This window comes from Apium graveolens, chromosome 8 (genome assembly GCF_009905375.1).
Source record: "Apium graveolens cultivar Ventura chromosome 8, ASM990537v1, whole genome shotgun sequence".
Classification (NCBI taxonomy): Eukaryota; Viridiplantae; Streptophyta; class Magnoliopsida; order Apiales; family Apiaceae; genus Apium; species Apium graveolens.
This window is the reverse complement of record NC_133654.1, coordinates 136,885,113-136,909,101: the sequence shown is the minus strand read 5'-3', so window position 1 is coordinate 136,909,101 and position 23,989 is coordinate 136,885,113.

Sequence of the window (23,989 nt, the reverse complement as noted above, 5' to 3'; positions counted from 1 at the left end):
AATTAAAGGATGTTGGACAAAGCCTGATTAGACTTTTCCAGTTTAAAAAATTGATAAACTGGTTTTTGCACAATCAATAATACAACTTGAATTTTTTTCCCCAACATACCATTTATTTAAGATATTAGCCCAAAATGATACATGAATCATGCATGTTAGTGATAGGTTTTACTCATGTTAGACATGTATATCTTTTGATAAAAACTTTTGAACCTTATTTCATGAATTCTATTCCACACCCCAAATATGTGTATCTGAGTTCCTGACAATGCACACTCATGATGTGTATCTTCCTCACACAAAAGACCAAATGATAAAAATTTAACATACTATCCCATATGAATTTTCTGTGATATTTTGTTGATGTTTTAATCTTTGAACTATAGTATATGGAGCATTTATCTAAGTAGACAATTCTTTTTATCATTTTTAGAAGTAATTGCTGAATATCGTTGAAATTTTATACTTGGCTATAGTAAAATTTTTACTAATTGCAGAAAGTGGAAAAAAATCATTTCGGAATATAATCATGTTTCGCAAACTACTGACTGATTTGTCAACAACTCAAAAATTTACTTAGCAATTTAAGTATAGAGGTCTTCATATCGTAATTATTGTTGATTGTTGACTATATGCCCATCGAAATTGCCAGGCCATACCATTACTACATTTCATATCCTACTTCAGTGTACCATCTATGAGAAGTACTAGTATACAGTGTGAAAACAAATCTATGCAAGTCTTAAATGCCCAAAGACTCGCTTAAATGTTACCACCTATTAGAATCAAACATATTAAATGAGTTAAGTTCAACTAGTCAATAATAAATTAACAAATAATAATGGATGCATACACTAACAAATAAATAATGTTATTACCCCAGCTATAGGCTCTCCTAGATCATGCTCCTTAAAATACCAATCAACAACTGTTCCATGATTGGATGATAGCAATGTATTCATAAATTTTATACGGTACTCATTAGACTCTTCAGAAGACTTGAATTTAGCTTTTTCCATCACATCTCCTGCATGTCTAATCTTTCTTCTTAAAGGTCTATGCCATAGTGGCTCACAGTAGTATCCTCTAGTACCTTCTCCGAGATACTAAGATTTGTAACTATCTGTGTACTAATGACATGTGAAATATTGTAAGAGCTCAAGTTGTAGTAATCATATGAGATGTTTAGGTTGACACATGTGTGGGACCCTTAGTTTTCATAATTTCAAAAAGATATGGATTGCTCTCTTTCTAGCTCTCAACATCCATACATAACCTATCATCTTCCTCTTGCATTCCACTTCCCAAATCACTGAATCCGGTCGTACTACCTTTATCTTTGGGTGGTTGGCAGTATGAACATCCTTTACTACATACATCAACTCTTCTTTTGAATGAAACATTATTCCCTTTTGCAACTCTGAAGCATTGAAAATATCAAGAAATTTATTTAGAACTAGCTCATGTAATGTTGCTACCATTGATGACCCATTAAAAGACTTCTATAATGGGATGTCTTCGTCTATTAATTCAGAACTTCATCTCGAGTCAGTGACACTATCAAACCGACTTATGCTCCTACTAGATATTCCACTAAATCCTCCATTTTCACTAGTTGGCAACTTTTTTAAACTATATGAGCTTGAACTTCTTTCCCCACTTAAGTACATCTCACCCCTTACTTTTGGATGTGTCCCGGAGCTTACTCAAATTTGGTCAACATTGAGCTCTACGTAGTTTCTCAAACTTGGAAAAAAAAACCACTAAATTAAACATATTTTCAACATCGTCATTATCAAACATTGGTTCTAGTTCAAACATATTTGTTGAAGGATTTAAACATCTATGAGATATATTCAGCTTATACAAAGTACTACCTTGGAAAATAGGGTTGTCAAATGTTTTACAAAATATTTTATCACGACATGCAAGTAGGTTTCATAAAATATTTATAATTATATAAGTATATATATTTGATTGGTATTCCTAATAATATATAGAACACGTTCCCGTATTTTCAAAATTAATTTTGAAAAAATTCGGGCAGCATCTCCTCTATTTATCGGACGACCCGTCGAAACATAATTGACACAACAATCACAATTTCACAGTCCAAACACCGGTACGACTTTTAATAATAAACATCTATTTTTTGTTTCGAAAATAATTTTACGAACTAAATTATTTATTTATAATTGTAGGACTCAGAATATATCATCGCAGTCCACCGTCAGCTCACCTATGCTCATCACTAACAGCGGCAAAATTCGGTGGTGCCCGTTTATTTCTGGTTTCCAATGCGAATTTCGCCGATTAAAATTTTCGGAATTCAAAAATAAAATTCGTAAATCAAAAATATTTCATCGAACTTTATTTTCGAAATAAAATCAAATAACACTTCGAATACTCCCAAAGGGAAGGATTCGAATTAGCACAGCAAAATCATGACACCTAGAATCAAAAACCACGACAAACAGAACAACACCAAACACAACATATATATATACGTATCTGTATTCATACACACACCAACAAGTAAGAATAGAACCGGAGCAATCACCGAAAATGGACCAGAAAAAGCAGGACCGCGGCGATCGGGGCAACAAGGAACGGGGAGGGAGGAAAACGGGGAAGGAAGGGGAGAGTTGGGAATAGAGATTGAGAAAGGAGAAAAATGAGAGAGATTGTGAGATTTGGGAGATAGCCAAGAGAGATTAGAGAGAGAGACTGTTGTGATGTATTTATGTGTTTTTATTTCTTTTTTTATTCCTTTCTTCTTCCCCAGCCAATTGCCTGCCATGTATCTCTGAATTAACAAGGATTCTACATGTGTTAGTAAGGATAGATACGAATTTCCCATGGCCCGATTTTATCTCGCAATTTGCATTTTAAAGAACAAACTTGCGGGTGAAAAAAAATCAAAATAATTCCAAATAAATTTAAAATTCTCGGAATAATTCAAAACTAATAATATAAAATTTCCATAATTTTTAAAGCATTTTTGAACTGTGCTTCATACCTGCATTTTACGATTTAACGAACAAACGTACGGGTGAATATAATCCAAAAAATTCCCGAGATAATTTCAAAATTCTCAAAATATTCCAAACTTAAGAAAATAAAAGTTTCATGATTTGTGAAACCTTCTTGAATTTAATACTAAATTTATACTAAAATACAATCAGAAAATCATTTTGGAATAAATAATTCGTGAAATATTGTTTTTTAAATTTTATAAATTCCCATAATTAATTATTGAAATTATAAAGTCATAAAAATAAATTCAGAGATAATTCCAATATTTATGAAAATAAATCTTCCATAAAATCACTTTTAAAATTAAAAACAAAACGATACGACTCAGCAATTAATTATACAAATAATCCTCATACACCAATAAATCACACATAATTAATAATAACTGCAACACACGGCTGACAGAACCATGACGCATTATTTATTTATTTATTTCATAAATACACTATTAATAATGCAAAAATACGAGTCGTTATATCTTATACAACACTCCGTCGAACTCAACATACTTTGCAGCTTGATGACGAATGCGTCGAACCTATAGCTTGTCTTCCAGAAAAGTTTCCATGTGAATATAGTTGTGAATTGGGATCATCCAAGTCTCCTGCAGGACCTCTTGCATTTGGAACACACCTATTTCTGGAATACTCGGAATTTTCTGAATTCCCAAAGGGATATGTCCCAGCAACACGCTGTTCATTTGTGAGCCCATTTTTTCCAAAGCATCAACATTGCCATTCTCTTCTCTTGGCACACCCTCTAACTTAGCACTACCAAATTTTTGGAACAAGCGTTGCACATACCTCATGTATAGCTCGGTTCGAGGGCCTCGAGCTTTCAACCCTCTGTTAACTTGATTCACCACCAACTATCAAATTCATAACCCCTACTTCCAAGGATATATTCAAACCATTAATTAAGGCTTCATACTCAACGTTATTGTTTGTGACATAAAATTTGAAATAAATGGAACTCATCAAATGGTGTCCTTCCGAGGTAATCAGAAGAATCCCGGCTCCTGCTCCATTATTATTCACAGCCCCGTCAACATGTAGAATCCACCAAGGCTGTGGGAACTCTTCTCTCACTTTTTCAGGGTTAATCCCCTGGGAGGAAGGTTCTACCAATACTATAACCTTTTCATCTACCTCAGAATCAAACTCAAGTAAGAATCATCCAACGCATATCCTTTAATTGCGGTGTGGGGGCAATATTCCAAATCAAACTGCCCCAACTCAATTGCCCACTTCAACATTCAGGCTGATGATTCCGGCTTGTGCAAGATGTGCCTCAGAGGGTAGGCAGTGCGAACCTCTATCCAATGAGTTTGGAAATGCGGCCTCAACTTGCGTGTCGCAAGTACAAGAGCATATACTAACTTATCCATGCTAGTGTACCTAGTCCCTGCATCCAACAATCTCTTACTTACATAGTATATCGGTGACTGATGGCCTCCTTCTCTTACCAAGGCCGCACGGATGAAATATTTTGATACTGCCAAGTAAAGAATTAACGTTTCCCCATCCTATGGCTTTGCCAACATAAGAGGATTTCCCAATTATTCTTTGATCTTTTGAAAAGCTTCCTCACATTCCGAGGTGTAACGATTGGGAAATTAAGATTGTATTATATCATAATAAAGGTGAATTATGTGTTTATTATGTAAGTAAATGTGTTTAGTCATAAAACCTTAGCGGTTCTGTGATATATGTCTTCCGTGTAGTCAGGGTATTTTCAAGGTAGTTTTCGGGTATTTCATTTTGTGTTAAATGCTTCTGTATCAAAAGTTAAACTGCCCAAACTTTGTTTTAATAGCTGATATATCAAATAAAATAATTGGTCTTATTTTACCTAGTATGGCTTGTACCATATCGCTATTCTGAACATCCAGTTAATTTAAAAATTTCTTGTTTCGCGAAAAATACCTTTTCTGGGCCCCTTCGGGTGTCAAAAACCCCACAAAATCATTTTTTTTATAAAATTATAGGACTTTCAAATATTCTATTTCTTTGCATTTTTGAATTATTCACAATTTTTGGAAATTTTAGCATATATATTGTATATATTTAATATTCATTAAGGGCCAATTAATTTTATTAGGAGAATAATTAGGGCCTTAATTTTAATTAGGGGTATTATTTTTACTACTATAAATACCTTAATTTTTATTAAATAATTATAATTAAATCATAAAAATTCTGAAAAATCCCCAAATTCTCTGAAATTCGGGTTTGGGTTCTTGGAGTCGGGTCGAGAAAATAATTTGTGATTTTGAGTGTTTTTTGAAGCCAAATCATATCATGTAAGTACTCAAATCGAAGCTTTTGATCTGTTCTTTCAGTTCATAGCATCAATTTCATGTTTTAATTCGTAAATTTTTTATTTCGATTTCTAGGGTTCTTGTTCGAATTAGGGTTTTTTGATTATGGGGTTATACGATGAAATTGAATACTTGAATAGCTTCGTATAGATGTTTACAATCGATCCATGTAATTTATATCATCAAACGATAGCTAATTAGTGTAATTCGAATGATAGGGTTTTTGTGATTTTTTGTCTAATCATTTTTTATTTTTAAGATACCCGAGATATTTTTGAGTATAGGGGTTTGATTGTGTCAATTTATAGATTTAATTTGGCATATAGAATGTATGATTTCATGTACAAATAAGTAAGATCGAGTTTTGGCCAGAAAATTTCTTAGTTTTGATCAGAAAATTGTTCTGAGGATTATGGGTTGTAATTGATGGTTGATTATTGCTTAGAACGAAGTTTGTAATTGATTCCCTGTAAAAATTAGTACGAACGGTTCGTGTTTTGACTGGAAATCGAGCTCGCTGGAATATGTTAAAGCTCGCTGGAGTTCTTCGAATTTTCGGCCGGAGAAGAATCAGGGACGGTGATTGGAAGCCGTAAATTCAACGTGCATGTTGCTGGGTTGCTTGTGAATGAAAACCCTTTGAAAACAAGTTGGAACGATCTCTATTTTGGCCAGATTTTGGTCGCCGGAAATTGGGTTCGTCGCCGGGTTTTAGAACTGGCCGGCGACCCGTTTTTGTTCTTCATAATCCGGATCAAAACATGGTTTTTACCCGGTTTTGATTCATCTTAGCCCAAAACTGATTTTCAAAACTGGTTTTGGATTTTACTTTTTACTTTTATTTTTATAAATTCTAAAAATCAGTTTTATTTATTAAAATAAATTGATTAATTATTAATCAATTAATTGATTTATTTTATAAATAAACCAGATTTATTTTCAAAAATTCGAAATTATTTATTTATTTAATAATTTAATTATTATTTATTTATTACTTAAATTGATTAATTATTTTGATAATTGATCAGTTTAATTTGAATAATTTATTTTTAAATTTATTTTAATTCAAAAATTTATGGAAAAATTATTTTTAATTCATATTTTTCCCAAATAATTATTTAAAATTATATTTTAGGTTCAATTTATTTGAATAATTATTTATTTTGAAAAATAAATTGATTATTCTAATTTATTAAGTAATAATTGAACAGTTTATCCGTTTCAAATGAAACGAAAGCCCTTAGACTCTGAAAAATGATCTATTTTTCAATAAAAATAGTTTTAAATCTTATCTTCTTGCGATAATGAGTCGGCTTTCGATAATTATTTCTTTATAAACCCTATTAATAATAAATATGAGTCTAATAAATTCCAAAAATTAGAAAACGAGCCAGATATTTTTCGATAATGCAAATATTGATCCGATTTCGATTCTAAAAAAATATTTTTTTATCCCTAGAATGAGTATGTGACTTATGTGTTATGTGATTTTTATGTTTAATCGAGCCCTAATAGCTAGATAATTATTATACGAGTCAGTTATAACCGTATGGGTAGACGATAAGGGGTATGTGGAGTCGAATTGAGATACAACTAGGGTATAAGTCGACTAAATGAGTATCTTTTTTTGATAGATAGAAATCCAGCAAGGCAGATCAATCCAGTATTAGGAAACTGTGATATATTTACGATAAATCGCGTAACAAAAAAGTTTTTCCCCTAATTTAAACTCAGAATAGTGATTACTTTATCTTATTCAATTTCCTAATTCAATGAATATTGATAGTTCCTATTCACATACACTGATACATAATTACAGTTCTTTTGATCACACTCTTATATTAATTCTGATAACCTTGATATATATTGAATGCTCTATTCATGTTCCAATAAATTATATACTATTTATATACTGATACATCTTGATATTGGGATATATCGAAGCATACTGATTATTTCGGATGCTTATCTGTGGACTGGATGGTTACGACGAGGGCCAGTGTTAAACTGGATCTTATGGGCGAGAATTAACCGGATCCCTGTGTTGGGCCATAGAGCCTGGGTACCCGAATGGATCAATACAGGAAGGTATAGATCTGCACTATATCCTGACGGATCAGCAGGGTATGGGTGCGAACGTTGATCTTGTGTCCAGTCTAATTTATTTATAATCGCTGATAGCGGCCTTCATTTTCCTTTACAGAGATGCATAGTTACATATACAATCAGGTTTCCATTTCATTTATCTTTCTGATAATACTATATATATATATATATTGTGGACTTGTTGAGCAATTATGGCTCACCCATATTGTTGTTTTTCACTTTTTTCAGTTAAGGCAGAGAATGAAACCCATTCGTACTCGAGTGGTAAAGAAGTGAGTCAAGAAGCGGGATCATCTAGCACCAAGGGTGCTAATCCCGATAAAAGAATAGAGTTTTGAGCTACTTGAGCAGGTGTAGTGTAGATAGATATGGTGTGTGTTTGAATAAAATGAATTTAGTTTAAAAACGTGTTTAGATAGTTGGTTTGTAATAAAGAGAGTTCAATGAAACTTTGAATTTGAGACTGTAATAAATGTAGTGATTTATTCTTGTCTTCATACTTCAACCTTAAAGATCCTGGATAGATATAAAGGGGTCGGATCTAAACCCCAAATTTCGAAGGCGTTACAGTTTGGCATCAGAGCTGTAGGTTTTGGTCCCTGAGACAAGAACATTAGAATTAGTTAAAGATAGGAAGATCATATAAGATAGGAATAAGATTGTTAGGGTGTTGTTAGCTTTTAAGTTTAGGAAATTATAAGTTCTAGGAATGCTAAGTTGACCTTTTCTTTTCTCATGTTTTGGTTATATTATTAGATGGCGTCATCATCTGAAAGGAAAGTTACTGGACCGTTAGCCCCAGTGGTTTCCGCAGTGTCTGTTGAGGCCCCAGTATAGATACCTCCTGTGCAGATACCTCATGAGCCATTACCACCCCCAGAGCAGGTACCGGATCCAGTAGAGATGTTTGATCCATTGGAGTTCTTCAAGCCTTTACTACCATTACCATTACTTCCACAGCACCAGTTCATGCCCAAGATTGAGCCAGAGATTCAACCGGCAGCAGCACTAGTCCCCTTACCTGTATATGCTCCAGCCCCAGAGGTATTTAAGATGGCACTCGTTAAGGGTATGGGAGACCATGAGATATGATTCCAGTTGGGTCTACCACAGGTTGTTGTTGGGATTGACAGAGTTCCCTCCAGGGAGTCGGTAGGGGAGATTAGAGAGCCTCTCACAGTACCGTATCATGAGTTCCGTAGCATGCAGGATAAGATGCAGTATTGGAGATCCCAGTGCCATGAGATATTGGGACTATTTGAGCAGAGAGAGAGAGAGGACCATTAGAAGCACTCCAGCCTGATTACCTTTTGAGGCAGAGACTTCAGCTGATCTATCATAGAGACTCTAGTGAGTTGGGAGAGTTGATCCATGATGGGAGTCACACTTATGCAGAGTTTCACAGGGCTACCCGCCTTGTCGAGTCTGTTCTAGAGACCCTCCGACAGGAGATAGACCGTATTCCGCCGAGTGTCTGATGCATGACAGTTAGGCATGATCTTGTATTATATGTGATATATGTCCATAGAGACAACTATAGCTTTAGCGAGATAGTACCCAGTTTTGATGTGTATCGGCAACAGTTATGATAGACCTTTTTGTATCAAGCATTAACACCTGATGTTGGTGTTTATTTTATAAAATAAACCTTTTTCAACCTCTTTTCTTTTATTTATTTAATTTTCAGTCTTTACAATATTTGCATTTACTTTACTGTTTTACGGTATTTCCATGCTTTTAAATTCTGTTAAATTTTGAAAAGATAAATGAAATGTTTAAAATAATATTGTTCAGTTTATTTATTTAAAATTTTAAATTGTTTCAAATGATGTGCTTAAAATTTTGAGCTGTTTAAATTTTCTATTTTAATAAAAGTCAAATTATTTCTTATTTACTCTCAATTGTGTAACAAAATTATTAAAAGAACTGTTTGTCTTATTATCAGAACAATGACACCAAAAAGAAAGACCAGAACTGAGACTTCAAATAGCAATTCTGAGGAACAGAATAATAATACCATGAAACGAATGTTCCATCTGATCCAATAATAAATGGTAATGATACAACAACATATGCAACAATAACAACAACAGATTCAGCAGCAGATGTTACAACAACCACCCCGTCCCGAGCCAGAAGTACCACTGGTTGTACCTGCAGACACTTTTAAATAGTTTCAATCAGTAAAACCTCCAGAATTTTAGGGCACAACGGATCCTACTAAGGCTAGAGCGTGGTTGAAAGAAATAGAGAAAACGTTCGTGCTAGTAAAAGTGGAAGTGGATCAGAATACTGATTTCGCTAGTTATTTTCTGAAGGGAGAAGCTAATTATTGGTGGGAATCCAAGAAGGCTTTGGAAGGTGAAGGTATCATAAATTGGGATAGGTTCACTGAGCTGTTTCTGGAAAAGTACTTTCCCCGATATATGAAAAATTAAATGGAAATAAAGTTATTGGAGCTAAAACAGGGGAATATGTCCGTAACCGAGTATGAAGCCAAGTTTACTGAGTTGGCTAAGTTTGTTCCGGAACAAGTTGACACCGGGGAAAAGCGGGCCAAGAGATTCCAGCAAGGGCTGAAACCATGGATTCGCAGCGGAGTGGCAGTATTTGAACTGATGACATATACGACCGTGGTTGAGAAGGCCATGATTATTGAGACCAGAAAGTGAAATATCCCGGAAAGAAAATGAACAAGGGAATTTTCAGAACCGCTTCAACAGAAAGCCGGGATTTTAAGCTCAGAAAAATATAAATTTCAAAAGGTTAGAACAAGGCAATCAAAGGACATGTAATCATTTCCGAGCCCCAAAGCAGCAGAGAATCATCAAACCGCCACTTCCATATTGTAAGACATGCGGCCAGAAATATATGGGCGTCTGCAACAAGATAAATGTGATGTGCTTCAGGTGTAAACAGAAAGGGCACTACTCCAATGAATGCCCAACAGGGAAAATATATGTTACATATTTCCAGTGCGAGAAAAAGGGAATGTGGCCAAGGATTGTAGAGGACCATCTATGGAAGCCAGTGTTCCTAGAGTATTGGCACTACCTCCACCATCACAGCAGAATCAGCCTAAGGCGAGAACTTTTAATATGACAATGAAGGAAGCTGTGCAGAATCCCAGTGTAGTTCAGGTACGCTTTCTGTGAATTCTGTAGATGCAAAAGTATTGATTGATTCTGGAGCAACAAGATCTTTTATTTATGAAGAATTTATTGATAAAGTATGCTGTGAATACAATGTTTGGGAGTGACGTTAATTATAAAGTTAGCGAATGATGACCAAGTTCCCGCAGATCGAGTGTGCCCAGAGTGCGATTTCGAAATAGCAGGACGTCACTTATCTGTTGACTTGATACCTTTCAAGTTATGAGAATTTGATGTTATTTTAGGAATGGATTGGTTGGCCAGTCATAATGCTCAAATCGACTGTGCAAATAAGAAGGTGAAATTATGAACTGCAGATAATACAACGGTAATATTTTGAGGTGAGAAATAGTGAAAAAGGTTCCTGACAATGATGCAGACTAAACGATTGTTACGTCAAGGATGGAAAGCTTATTTAGCCTATATATTAGATACTAAAAAAGAAAGTCCACGAATTAAAGATATTTCTGTTGTGTGTGAGTTTCTTGATGTCTTTCAAGATGAACTTCCAGGGTTACTGCCGGATCGAGAAATCGTGTTTATTATTGATTTGGCATCGGGCACGGAACCAGTTTCGAAAGCTCCGTATCGAATGACACCAGTTGAAATGAAAGAGCTGGCGATGCAATTACAAGATCTTCTATACAAATGAATTATAAGACCTAGTGTATCCCCATGGGTGCACCGATACTGTTTGTTAAGAAGAAGAACGGTAGCATACGATTATGTATCGATTATCGTGAGCTGAATAAGTTAAGTATCAAGAATAAGTATCCTTTACCAAAAATTGATGATTTATTTGATCAGCTGAAAGGAGTAGCATGGTTTTCTAAGATTGATTAGAGATCAGGGTACCATCAATAGAAGATCAAGGCCGAAGATATTCCCAAGACTGCTTTTCGTACCAGGTATGGACACTATGAATTTCTCGTAATGGCATTCGGTTTGACTAATGCACTAGCAGCATTCATGAATTTGATGAACATAGTGTTCAAGAGGTAAATTGGGCAGATTTATGATTGTATTTATTGATGACATATTGATTTACTCCAAGACCGATGAAGAACTTACCGAGCATCTAAGAATCGCTTTTGAAATCTTAAGAAAAGAACAACTTTACGCGAAGTTTTCGAAATGCGAATTCGGGTCAAAAGAAGTGCAATTTCTGGGCCATATAATCAGTATTGAAGGAATTAAAGTCAATCTAGCAAAGATTGAAGCTGTTTTGAACTGGGAAAGACCAAAGACACCGACATAAATTAGAAGTTTCTTGGGATTGGCTGGTTATTATAGAAGATTTGTTAAAGATTTTGCGAAGATAGCTACGCCATTAACCAAATTGACTCGAAAGAATGAAAATTTTATATGGGACGAAAAATGTGAAGAAAGTTTCCAGAAATTGAAGAACCGAATAGTGACTACACCTATATTAGTGCTACCGGACGATCAATGAGATTTTGTTATTTAGTGTGACGCTTCCTACCGAGGGCTTGGATGTGTATTGATGTAGCACGGTAACGTAATTACATATGCTTCTAGACAATTGAAACCTCATGAACAGAAATATCCAACGCAAGATCTAGAATTAGCTGCAATCATGTTCGCACTGAAACTTTGGAGACATTATCTTTACGCAGAGAAGTGTGAAATTTACATGGATCATAAAATTATGAAGTATATTTTTATGCAGAAGGAACTCAACATGAGACAGCGACGTTGGGTTTGATGTCTTGAGAGGAATTTGAGCTTTTCTTGCCCCCAGTCCGGATAGTGTTGAGTTCAGCCAATCAGGACTAAGGTTTGATGTCTTGAGATGAATTTTGAGCTTTTTTTCCCCCAGTCTGGATTGTGTTGTGTTCAGCCAATCAGGACTCAAGTTTGATGTCTTGAGATGAATTTGAGCTCTTCTTCCCCCTAGTACGAATTCTATTGAGTTTAGCCAATCAAGACTAAGGTTTGATGTCTTGAGGAGAATTTGAGCTTTTCTTGTCCCCAAGTGCGGATTGTGTTGAGTTTAGCCAATCAGGACTAAATTTTGATGTTTTGAGATGAATTTGAGCTTTTCTTGCCCCCAGTCCGGATTGTGTTGTGTTCAGCCAATCAGGACTCAGGTTTATATCTTGAGATGAACTTGAGCTTTTCTTGCCCCCCAGTCCGGATTGTGTTGAGTGCAAATGAGTCTGGACTGGTTGAACTTGAAATGTTTGTTGGAGTTCCCCCCAATAATTTGAATTATTACAGTTGTCTTTTTTCCCAAAAAAAATGTGCCATAATAATGATGGAAGTTAATTACCGTGTATACGTGTATGATTGTGTATATATATATGGGCGATTAACGTCCAGGATGCATCCACGTGTTCCTGCCCTCAGGAATTCACCTTGCCTATAAAAGGCCTCCTCCTGTGTTATTTTTGTTTTTTACTCTTTCTCTCCGCTCTTCTTTCTTCTTCTTCTTGTTTTTTATTGTTTTCGCCGCCGTTGTTGCTGCTACTACATTTGTTGTTCTCTGAGCTTTCTTCGCTGCTTCTTCTCTTTTTTCCGTAAGTTTGTTTCTTCCTTTCCATTTTTCTTCTGGAAGCTCTCCTTTTTCCAGATAGTTGATGAAATGAGTCATCCAGTTTTGGTGGTTTTTGATTTTTCAGGACTTCTTCAACTTCAATAGATAGTTTTTACAATTCTTCGAAGTAAACTGAGCAGTCCAGATCAGATGAGTTTCGGACCAGGTTGGACAGAGTATCCGCTTCTTTATTTTCTTTCCGGCATATCTGCAGGACTTGATGCCTTGGGATTGATGCTAGGTAGCTTTGAACCAGTGCTTGATATTTTTCTAGAATATGATTTTTTGCTATATATTCTCCGTTTATTTGCATGACCACTATCTGGGAGTCGCTGTAGATGTTCAAGTCCTGGACAGCTTCAGTCCTACAATCAATTCCTCATACTCCGCCTGGTTGTTTTTTGCTGGGAAGCCGAAGGATATAGCTATCTGTATCATGAATCCCTCAGGACTGGTTAGGATGAGTCCGGATCCCGATCTTTCGCTTATTGATGAACCATCTAATTTCAAGGTCCAGGCTCCCGGGTTCGTAGATTGATTGCTCTCTGGGTCTATGCTCATTGGCACTGGTTCTGCCTCCGGAAAGTTACATTCGATTATAAAATCAGCAAGTGCTTGAGCTTTAATTGTAGTCCTGGGAATGAAGCTTAAATTGAACTGGATTAACTTCATATCCCAATTGACTAGCCTTCCCGAGACATCTGGCTTGTGAATTATTTTCCTTAGGGGTTTATTTGTAACTACTCTGATTTCTCTTCCTTGAAAGTAGTGCCTGAGTTTTCTTGATGTTGTGACCAATGCGAAAGCAATTTTTTCTAGTCTTGGGTACCTGGTCTCTAAATCCTTAAGTACTTGGCTTATGTAGTAAACTGGTTATTGTTTTCCATTCTCTTCCTGGACTAGGTCATCCCCAACTGCTAATTCTCCGGCTGATAAGTATAAGTAGAGAGGCTCTCCTAGTTGGGCCTTAGTTAGGAATGGTGGCTGTGAGAGGTACTCCTTGATTTCTTCGAATGCTCTTTGGCACTCCGGGGTCCAGTTGACTTCTTTCTTGTTGTTTTCTCCTTTCAGTAGATCAAAAAATGGTAAGCACCTTTCTGCTAGCTTTGAAACAAATCTTCTATGTGTTGCTACTGATCCCGCTAGCTTTTGCATATCTTTCTGGGTTACGGGAGACGTCATCTCCTGGATTTCTTTTATTTTTTCTGGATTAGCCTCAATTCCCCGGTGCTGATCATGAATACCAAGAACTTTCCTGCTCCAACTCTGAAGGTACATTTCTCCGGATTTAGCTTGAGTGCATGCTTCAACAGGTTGTCAATGTATTCTCTCAGATCTTTTATATGTCCTGGGATGGTTGTTGATTTAACAATAATATCATCGACTTAGGACTCCAAGTTTCTCCCGATCTGGGACTGGAATATCTTATTCATTGCTCTTTGGTAAGTTGATCCTGCATTTGTCAGTCTGAATGTCAACATCATATAAGCGTAGACTACTCTGTGAGTTATGAATGTTGTCTTAGATATGTCTTTCGGGTTTATCTTTATCTGGTTATACCCGGAGAAGGCGTCCATGAAACTTAGCATTATGTGTTCGGATGTGGCAATCATCAGCTGATCAATATTTGGTAGAGGGTATGGGTCCTTCGGGCATGCATCATTCAAATATATGTAGTCCATGCACATTCTCCATTTGCTGTTTGACTTCTTCACCATGAAAACATTTGCTAACCACTCCAGGTATTTAAGTTCTTTGATAATCCCTGCTTTGAGCAACTTCTCAACTTCTTCATCTATTGCTTTTTGCCTTTCCGGGGCGAAGTTCCTTCTTTTTTGCTTGACCGGCTTTTTGTTGGGGTTGACATCCAAGCTGTGCATTGCTATGGATTCATGAAAACCGGGCATATCCCTTGAACTCCATGCAAAAACATCTTTGTACTCCTGGGGCATGGATACCAGTTCTTCTCTAAAGGATGATTCTAGCCTAGACTCTATTTTCACCTTCTTGGTAGGACTGCTTTTATCTATCTGTATTTCTTTTATTTTTGCTACTGCCTCAATTTTTGCTTGGTCCTGCGTTGAGATTATCTGATGTATCTGGGCTTCAGAATTCTTTTTCAAGTAAGTATTTACCTGTATTGATTCTTCTCCCTTTGTTTCTTGCATGATAGGACTTGTGAGGTCTGGGACTGGACTTGCTTCTGCAACTACCATTACTTGGTTGTTTTTCGGTTCTTCCGTACTTGGTTTTCGGTTGCTTTTGGATCCGGACCGGATTCAATTACTTGCACTTATTTTCCTATTTCTTCCCTTGAACGGGGGCGATGCGTTTGATACTTTGTTATTTGCGAAGAACTATTGCTTTTCTCTTGTTTTCCTGGTAAGTCTCTTCCATGACCAAGGCCTGACTGTAGCATCTTTCAGCAACTTCATAATCTCCTTTTACTTCACTCACTCCATTTGGGGTTAGGAACTTGATTTTTTTGGTGGGAGATCGAAGTTACTGCTTACATCCCAGTTAAGACTACACGCTCAATTATCCCATTATATGACGAAGGAGTGTTGATGACATAAAATTTGATTACATGGGTTACCTGGTTAGGAGCAGTTCCAAAAAGGACAAGTATAGTGTTCCTTGGATCGGGACTAAGTTGTTGCCAACCCATAGAGTGGGTCTTCTCGGCAGTCATTTGATCGGACGCTCCCCAGCTGCATTCGATCCATAGTATGCTTGAAGAGAATATTGACCGAAGAACCGTTATCAATAAGATTCTTCTGACTTTGTTGTCAAAAATATCTAGAGTTACCACTAAAGCTTCATTGTGGTTAGGATTGACTCCTTCATAGTCCTTACTACTGAAAGATATCACCACTTTCGAGAATCTTTGGATGGACGCTCCTCAGCTGCATTCGATCATTAATATACTTGAAGAGAATATTGACCGAAGAACCGTTGTCAATAAAATTCTTCTGACTTTGTTGTCGAAAATATCCAGAGTTACCACTAAAGCGTCATTGTGGTTGGTATTGATTCCTTCATAGTCCTTACTGCTGAAAGATATCACCAGTTCCGGGAATGTTTGGATGGATAGTACTTCTTCTCCAGAGTCCGGACTCCTTGGTCGGGAGTGGGAGCCTCTGAGGACCACATTTACTACGTTCTTTCCTTTCTTCTCCACTTTCCCTTTTTGGTTACTGTCCTGGACTAGGTACTTGTTCAATTTCCCTTTCTTTACTTGCTCTTCATTGAAGTACTTAAGTGATAAGCAATTCTTAGTATCGTGGTCATGTGTTTCATGATAGTCGCATGTCTATTGTAAGGCCTACTCTACGGAGGAGTCTGCATTGGCTTCAGGGGTAGTAGAACGGCTTATCTTTTATCTCCTTTAGGATTTCTTCCCAGGTCCTGTTGAGTGGAGTCCAGTCCGGCTCCAGCTTCGGCTCTTGGGACTGCTTGGCTGGTCCTGGGTCACTTTGGACTCCATCTTAGGACCGAGCCTTTGGAATATTGGAGTAGTTTGTCTTTCTTGGTTCTGTTGGCTTTGCTTGAATTTTTTGTCCTGATGGTAACCCCCTTTCGATCGGTCATCAGAATTTTTGCTCCTAAAGCCCCCATTCCGGGTCATCCTTATAGCTTGGAGAATATCGGTTTCTTTGATAAATCTGACATCCATGGAGTAGGCCGCCTCCAGGCTCTGGGGCTCCTTGTTGATCAGTTCTACTATGTACCTATCATTGTGCTCAGGGTCTAATATCTTTGTGAAGATGCTGAGAGCCTCCCGCCCGTCCAAGTGTGAGATCTTGTTAATTGCTTCCTGGAAACGCCTCATATAGGCTGAGAGGGACTCGCTGTCATATTGCCGGTTGGTTTCTAGGTGACACATATGCATCTCATGTGTCTTTTTTGCTTGGAACCTCCGGAGAAATAACCCGTGGAACTATTTCCAGCTGTGGATGCTTCGGGAGGGTATCCTGGTGAACCACCTTTGGGCCCCTCTATTCACTGTAATTCTAACGCGAAAATACACGCAAGCGTACGCGATCACAAGTAGTGATATAAAGTCAAGTTTGTTCCCATAGGGACTGGTTTAGGTTAATTTCAGATTATGCACTTATACAACAATGTATGGTTATCGTTCAATGCTAAGACAAGTAACAAATTGAGTTTTGATTTAACTAAGAGATCATACTAAATAACATTAACTAAGAGAATTATGAGTGATTTACCTATATAAGAATAAACATGGGATTTTAACTTCATTAAATACTTCATTGAAAGTCTATGTGTTTAACCTTAGCATGTGATGGTGATGACAACTTATCAGATAACACGAAATTAGTATACGCCAACTTTCGTTGTACGTATACCCTACTACTAAGCATCCACAATTAAGATAGAAGATAGCAGACACCAATTATGCTTAGTCCATATATGTCTATAAAGATTGAAAACATAATGGTTTAAGAGCAAGTTATCTATCCTGATTACATAGGGTGAATAAGATGGTTAAAATTACCCACGAATTATGCATGTCAATTCATACATAAACTTATGCTAGCATGGCAAGTTCTAAACCTCTATATTCACTATCGCTTCAATAGATTTGAAAAAACAATATTAGATGTTAGCTACGCATCAAAGACAAATACGCACAACCAAACTAGAAAATCATAAATCACCACACACAAAGGATTATAAAACAATTAACTATTAAAATCCATAAATAAATCTGTTAGAACCCCATGACAAGGATTAGTTCATAATCGAACTCATCGTCACCATGGGTTTCAATGAAAACATGATAATAGACAATATAAGAGTAATAGGGTTCAAAGAAAAATCGAAAACAAGCATCTGAAGTATCAACTTTATCAAATAATAGTCTTCTTGTCCGTAACCGTCTTGTGCTCTCTAGGTCTTCGTATTGCTCTCCCTTGGCTCCTTGTTCTTAAAAACGAATTATTATAGATGTATATAGGCTTCTGGACGGCTTGGGCTCGCTAATTCTTCAAAACAGACTCGAAACAGAATTATTAGGTCACACACACTATAGAATGGGGTTGAATACAGTGTTTATCATAATCAAATCGAATATAAGAACACAAGTAACAGAAAACAGATTTTATTCAACACTATAAACTCTGTTACAATATGGAACTGTCCTCTTTCAGTGATGAACAAATTATCACGAGAGCTGATAGGGTTACAATGAATAATAACTTCGATTATGATAACACATATAGTGTAAACCCTATGTTTGTGTCTATATACTACACAGTTACAAGATAATCTCTAATTGATATTGAATATGATTCTGTATCCTAAAATGTATCAATTAGATATCTTCTTTTCCAAGTCTTCTATTTTCCATAGAAATCTTCTCCATGCATGTCTCTTCTTTATTTAGTCTTGATCTTCTTTCCTTTCAATCAGCCTTTCCTTAACTGTTTGTCCTCCCGCACTTAAGTTCTGATATCCATCTTCTGATAATTATCTCTTGATAATTTAAGTACTGATATCCTTAAGTTCTGACTTCCAGTAAGTGTCGATTTCAGTAAGTACTGATATTTCCTGTTTGTTAAGATCTGAAAACTAAACATGAAACATATTAGACATGACATCTCAAATATATCTAACAATCTCCCCCAACTTGTAAATTAGCATAATATACAAGTTCAATATATATTTGATGATGTCAAAAACATTAAGTACAAATGCACATGAGAATTCGACTAAGAAACTACAACTTACAGCACTTGTAGCTTTTACCATCCTTAAAGTCTGATATCAGCTTTAGCCTGTATGTTCTTCAGAATTTAGCAGTTGCAGTCCCTGACTTGGCTTCATTATGTGATCTCTTTAATATCAGGAGTTGTCCTCAGATAATTCTTCAAAAGAAATCTCTCAGAATATGCAAGTTCCTTCAACATCCTCCTTTTGGCTTCTTTTAGCTCAGCTGTATTTTCACTTATCTAAAAGATAGCAGCCCTGAGATCATTGATCTTTGCCTTTATTATATCCTCATTAAGTCTGATATAATAGGCTTTGTCTGATTCTATGTTGAATTCAACAGCCCTAAAACCCAGAAAGGTAGTAACAATCTTTACAGTGTTAGGCTTCATTTCAACAATTTTTCCATCATGAGCTCTGTACTTAGGATAGTATGAGCTGTCAGACTTTATCCTGTAAAGTTTCTTCTGTCTCTCAATATTAGACCTTAATAATTTGGCAGCATCATCTGTAGACTTGTTCTTTACTTGAAGCAAATATAGCACATGTTCCAACTCTTCATAGTACTTCAAGTTAATAGCATTCTTCCTAATCTGGAATACCCTCCCATCTGTCATGAAATATAACATAACCTGTTCTTTCAGTGAAGAGTGGTAAACCATCTATACAGACTCCAATTGATCGAATCTTTCAGGAGTTGTGTCTGTTCCTGGTTCAGACAGAGATGTAGGATCTAGAGTTATGTTGCTTACTCTTCTTTCATCAGCATTTCCCAAACCAGTTTTATCTCTTGCCTCCTTTCCTAGAAGCAATCTACTCTGAAAACCTCTTGATGTACTCTTCAGAGTTTGAGCAGATTGTTTAGCTTGGGTGAATCCTGGTAGAGTAGTTGAAGGTTTAACATGAGCAATGTCAGAGGTTATACCCTTATCTCCTGATGTCAAGCTAACTTGAGCTGTGTCAGAGGTTGCTTGCTTCCTTGTAGCATCTGAATTTACTAACTCCTGACTTTGAACAACTTGAGCTCTGTCAGAGGTTGTTTGAGAATCTTCCTTCTTCTTCAAAATTAGATTAGTATCTTCATCAACATCTATTTGTTCATCCATAGTTGGCATGTAAACCATTACAGGTTCATCAACTTTACCTTTTCCCTTAAACTTTGGATCATACTCCACTTCTGATTTGGCTTTAGATGCCTCAGCACTTGTTCTTTCTTTAATCACAATGCCTTTAGCCTGTGGAGGTTTCTTTGCTGTTACAGAAGCTTTAGACTTAGATTGTGACTTATCAATTGCAGCTTTCAGTCTAGCTTGTTCTTCTTCCAGCATTTCAAGATCCATCCCTGGATTTTATTTAAGAAATAGCTTCTTTAAGATCTCTTCATCAAGATCTTCAGGATTGACTAGAACTTGTTTACCTGAGCTTGATTTCTTGCCAGCATCAGAACTTAGCCTTTGACTTGTAGTTCTGTCTTTCTGTAATGAAGAGCCTTTGCTTTTTCTTTGACCTCCACCAGTTTCAGAGTTTCCCTGATCTTCATTTTCATCATATTTTTCTTTCTGTGATTTAGTAGACTTGCATTTGGACTTAATTACTTTCTCCCCCTTTTTGGCATCATCAGGAAGAAGCAGGGAGACAAGCAATTCCATAGAATTTTGAAGTTCATTGAGCTGAACTTGTTGAGCAGCTTGATTTTGTAAAAAATCAGAAATTTGAGCTTGCTGATTGTCTTGAGACTTTTCAATATTTGCTAAACTGTCAAAGTTAGGTTTGAAAAACCTCTGCCTCTCTGCTTTGATCTTCTTCGCATCCTCTTGCAATTTATTTCGAATTTTGTCCAGCTGATCGTGAGTTGCTGAGTGTTGACCTTGAAGGTGCCTTGTACTCAGTGTTGTAACTCTAAGATGTGTCTTGAAATCATCATTGGAAAACATCTCACCAGCTTTTGTCAGATGTTAAGAAAGAACAGCTGTATTAGGGACAAATACAACATTATTCCAGTCTTCGATCCACTTTTGCCCTCTTTGAGTCTCACTCCAAGGAACTGGAGGAGCCCTTTCTACAAACTTCTCGATAAAAGCAACCTTAGTAGCTGGTGGTAGAGGAGCATGTCCAGAAGGACCAGCTACATCAGCATCTACATTAACATTAGCTTCATCAGAGTTTGCAGCAGGCAGTGCAACAGAAGTGGCAGAATCTTCACTATCATCTTCTGATGAAATGACTTTATGAGAAGCAATTGGAGATCCATCTCCATGATCATCAGAATTTAGCAATGGAGTGACTGAAGGAGTGTGCTGAGAAAGTTGTGTAGTTGGTGGAGCTTCCAGATACAAAACCTGAGGCACTTCGAAGTTATGGATGTCAATTTCATCACTTGGCCCCTGGTTATCTACATGTACTGGAGATACTGGAGGTGTGGGAATATGAGTTGTTTCTGGCTCATGACGTGGAGAGTGATGAGTTACATGAAGTTCTGGATCAGCACTTGGAGAATTATGAGCTTCAACAGGGTCTTATGAGATCATAGATTCCTGACCCCTTCCTTAGTTGCTGCTTCCATTCCTTTACCAGAATCTGCAGGCCTTTTTGCTAATGTTTTAAATCTTTTTGCTTTTGAAGAGACTGTAGGAGCTGCATCATCAGAATTAATTGTTCTAGGACTTTTCAGGGACCTAGAACTCCCAGTCTCTGTATCTTTCTGAGAAAAGACTTTCTCAGCTGCAGGAACAACAGGTTCTGTAGGTTGAACATGTGCCTTATCATCTGATTCATCTCTCAAGATGATCCTCCTTCTTTTTTGCTGTGAAACTTTCTTAGATCTTGATGTTGTTGCTCTAGCAGAAGAAGGCTGCATTGTAGTATGTGCTGATGGATAATGAGCATATTCTGATGTTTATTTTTGAGGGGGGATAGGAGTAGGTTCTGATGGTTGTGGTTGAGGTTGTGGTTGTGGTACATCAGGAAAAATTACAGAGTATTTGGCAACATCAGCATTTACCAGGGCTTGTTTGACAACTAAGGGAATTCTAAGAGGTCTCAAAATTGCCTTTTTGTTATCAACATTTAGTAAATCAGTAAAAGCCCTTTTGGCTAGCTTAAAGGATTCTAACAGGTCGCTGGCTAAGATAGGTTCATCTTCTGTACAGTGACTATAAATTAATTGACAGAATCTAGCAAAATAGACAATATTCCTATCCTCTTTCATTTTGTCACCAATAAAGCATAGCACAGTTCTAGAAAAATCAAAATGAGACTGATGGAGAAAAGCATACCCAATTTGTTGAGACAAGATTGGAATGGCATCAAAATTTGTACATTTGTTACCAAATGCCTTTGTGATGCAGTCAAAGAAAAAGCTCCATTCTTGGCGCATGTGTGCACATTTGAGTTGACCCATTTTTGCTAAACTTTCTTCATAGCCCAAATTAGCCATCATTTCCTGAAGCAGTGGTTCCTCAACAGCAGCACTAAATTGAACATTTTCTGGTAAATGGAGAGCCCAGCGAACCACTGTCGGAGTAACAACATAATCCTCCTCATTTGCTGTAAAGACAATACTAGGAGATCCATGCTTACCACCATCATCATAAACCCCTGTTCTCCAGAATGTCAGCACTTGTGATCCAGAAAAACTTAATGGTTGAGTCAAAGCGTATCTGATTTCACTATTAGCTAAGAAGTCCTGAACAAAGTGAAGTTCTGACGGAGCTTCTTGCGTAGAAAGAATGGCAACATAGTTATTAGGAACAAACTTTGCTCCATTGAAGATAATATCTTTAGGTGCCATTGAGAAATCAGTGAAAAATTGAGTGTCTGAAAGGTGTTTGAGAAAATGCCTGTATGATAAATCGTCAGAAAATAGTGAGAGTATAAGAGTAAAAAGAGAGAGATATAGTATAAAAGTGCATAAAAGATTTTACAATCTTTTCTATCTTTTACTTATACAAGGTAAAAGATAACCGTTGAGATGAATATGAAAGGTCTTTGGACACCTGTCAGGCATGCAGCAGTAAAAAATAATTAATGGGCACGGGTATTCAGTAATCATTATTTATCACATGCAATTTTTCAAGGACAAAAACCGTCCCACTAACCAAGTAATCCCATTCATCAAGTAATCCCATTTAAACAATTATTCTGATAAAATAATCCCATTTAAGAATAACCAAAAATAAACCAAGCAAATAAACAATACCACGTGAGCATCACAACTTGATTATTATCAGAATGTAAAGGGTAATCAGAATATGAAACAACTCAGAGATAAAATCTTACAATAAAGTAAAATTTCATTAATATATCAAACGAATACATTTCATGAAACTTAAATTACATGCAGAAAATTACAAGATTGCCCTAGTCTAGAATCCCTAAAATCAACAGCCTTACTCCTAGTCTAAAAGACTGACAAAGCTGACAGTGAAGAGAAACAGGAGGATAGCAATTAATTCTTCTTCCTATCTTCAATAAAAAAAATAGTAAGACGAATGATTCTCTCCTGCTGACGAAGAGAACGGAGATGAAGATCTCTTTGAACAGTCAACAAATAATTTTTAATGATTTCTGGAAATTGAATCCAGAGATTAGAGGGAATGTTGTTGATAGGATAACGAGTTGGAACTCCATTGTTCCAAATAGTCACCTTGTCTGAGCCATAGCAGTAAAACCAACAAAACTGAGTCATTGTTTGAAAAAAAATTGGTTTTTACTGAAGGATTATCGGTCAGTTATATAGACAAGGGAAGACCACGGGATGCAGGGAATGTGAAACAAAGAGAAGTAAAGCCTCGTCTCCCTAGACCGATGAGTAATTATGACATCCATTAGAAGCTTAAAACAGGAGTTAATGAGCACACGAAACAAGTAAAAATTACTGTGCATATACGAGTAACACTAACCCAAATTATTTTGACTGTTTGTATCTCACCCAAACATATTCTGATTTTAAATATGACTGTTTCAGATTTAACCACAAATAAGTCAAGTAAAGAATCAGGATTTAATATCAGAACTTAGACTTATATCAAAACTTAACAGTCATCAGAACATGGCTCCTTAACTCGAAAAGTGAATGTTTTATTC